The sequence below is a fragment of the Triticum urartu genome, unplaced genomic scaffold (genome assembly GCF_056163025.1).
Source record: "Triticum urartu cultivar PI428250 unplaced genomic scaffold, HENAU_Tu73 scaffold1667, whole genome shotgun sequence".
Taxonomy (NCBI): domain Eukaryota; kingdom Viridiplantae; phylum Streptophyta; class Magnoliopsida; order Poales; family Poaceae; genus Triticum; species Triticum urartu.
The window spans coordinates 21,313-23,707 of record NW_028260123.1 but is presented as its reverse complement, the minus strand read 5'-3'; the positions used below and the strand labels follow the sequence as shown (position 1 = coordinate 23,707).

Below are 2,395 nucleotides of genomic sequence, written 5' to 3'. Positions count from 1 at the left end.
AAAGGATAGAGACCAGACGTAGTCCAATCGGAAGGTCGTGCTTTAGAGAAAGACTTGTGTTCTATAGGAACAGCTGCCTATGTTCACCCGGCTGCCCTGCCTGTCGCAGAACCGCTGTGAAGCATCCATTCTATTCAATTAGAAATAGCATCTATAACTAGTAGTAGACGGTTGCTTCGAGGTCTCACAGGTCCTGCTTAAGCGAAAATGTAGTTGTGGAAGTAGTCTTGCCCACTTTGCCTTACGCTCATAGAGATCTATAAGTATCCCTCTTGTCTAAGTAGGTAAGTACGCTCGGCCCAGTACTAAACTTTAGCATTAAAGCCAGAGTCCTTCTTTTCATGAATGTTCAGGAAGAAGAGAATCCCTAAGTGAGAATTGAATGCCATCCCATTTCCTAAAGAAAGAGATTTCCAATATACGTGAATCACGAAAGAACCAATGCTGTAACTTGCTTCATCCGGCATTATAAGTAATCAATGAGATTTTCTTCCTCGAGAACAAAAAGCTACACGAGGAGAGCCTTGTTTACTGATATGTTACTAAAAGACCAGAGGTGATGGCCTCTGAATTGCAGGGTATGGAAAGTGGGTGTTAATCAACAAGATTATCTACATTTGCGGAAACCACTACTGGAATAAAGTTAGATCTTTATTTCATTTCAAGGAAAAGTTTCAGGGTTTAGCCACCACTCAGACAGTAGTGAAAAATCAAACTAACTCTAGGCGAAAGTGCACGGAGGATCTGTGATTCCTCCTACCTTATGAGCCCTTACGAAATGCCATTTTGAATGATGGACAAATCATGGGTGTCGGCGGTCTAGTCAGAGCATTTTGGAGCGCCTGAGCGGGCAAAGTAGGTTGACCCGTCCCGAGGGGGAGGGAACAAACGGGCAATTGAACACCATAGGGCACAAACGAATCGCCAGTAACGACCTGTATATATCAGGCAAGAGGTGCTACTCCGACCCGGAATCCTGCGTGATGGTTGGTCACCTTACCAATAATCTTCTTAATGTTGGAGAAAATGAGGATCATTGACTTAAATTGGAATTGATACCTAGACTACTTGGTTCTAGCTTGCCACCCCAGAAGGCAACGTATACACAAGTATAGACTATAGGTAACACTGTAGGGTACAGCCTTGGGTAGTCTTAGGGTTTTCCAAGATATGATATGATCGGGTTATTTATTAGAATTGGAAATAGCTAGACGAATAAGTAGGCTTTAAAAGGACGAATAAAGTAGGCCTTCTAACTCAAAGTACTCCAGCTTAAGGAAAGACATGCAACATTGGTGATCAACGTATGGAATTTCCGCTATTCCGTTCCGGGAAAACACTTGTTTTTTCACGTTTTTCCTTCGCTGTTCTTTCCTGGATTTTTTGTTGATGATTCTTCCCCTTAAAAAAAGCTTTTCCCTATAAAAAATATGTGGCCCTTTTCTTTCCCGAAAAGGCATTCATTGTTCGTTCTGTGCCAGGAACCAGATTTGAACTGGTGACACGAGGATTTTCAATCCTCTGCTCTACCAACTGAGCTATCCTGACTATTTATTGTGCATCATCCTAGTAGAGTACTTGTATCTATGTCAATTAAAGGGACTAAAAAAGAAAAAAGTATTCTCAAATTGGACTTAGTAAATATCAGGATAATGATATGGATTGTGAATGACTTACTTAATAATAGGGATTACTTGCCTATACTATAATATGTTCATTTGTATGAATGGGATAAGATCCAAAGAAGTCAGTTCGGATCCGTTTGTGAAAGAGTAGAATAAGAAAGATAGTGAATCTTGTTTGAACCATTAATGAAAAATAGAGGTTGGTACAATAGTTAGGAAGTAAAATGGGCTTTTTATTGGGGATAGAGGGACTTGACTTGAACCCTCACGATTTAGAAAGTCGACGGATTTTCCTCTTACTAGAAATTTCATTGTGGTCGGTAACGTTGGTGAATTAACAGAAACGGAAAGAGAGGGATTCGAACCCTCGGTAAACAAAAGCCTACATAGCAGTTCCAATGCTACGCCTTGAACCACTCGGCCATCTCTCCTACATAATCTTATTATTGACCAGAAACTGAGTGAATAGCGAGTTTTCGTATCACTAAAGTACAGGTACAACCGATCACAGGTTCCATAGGGAGTTTGACTTCCTTTCCAATTTCATATTTCTCAACAACAACTTCTCTCATCCCCACGGATCTATTCAAAATTCTGGAATCGTCCCATGTTTCTATTTCGATTGTATGGCGTGGCGTATACACGTTATGCAAACAGAACGTATGGTTACTTTACTCTATTTTCTCATGGCTTGTTAAACCTTTCTTTTTTCTTTTTGGATCATAACCAAATAAAAACTTCTCGAGTTATCAGAATCCATAGTCAAATTC

At 40.3% G+C, this 2,395-nt stretch overlaps 1 non-coding gene across 1 annotated transcript; it reads right to left on the bottom strand.

Moving 5' to 3' along the window:
• Nucleotides 1-1,969: 1,969 nt before the first annotated feature.
• Nucleotides 1,970-2,056, bottom strand: TRNAS-GGA (transfer RNA serine (anticodon GGA)). Its single transcript has one exon. It is a non-coding gene; the product is annotated as a tRNA-Ser (tRNA).
• Between the last annotated feature and the right edge of the window lie 339 nt (nucleotides 2,057-2,395).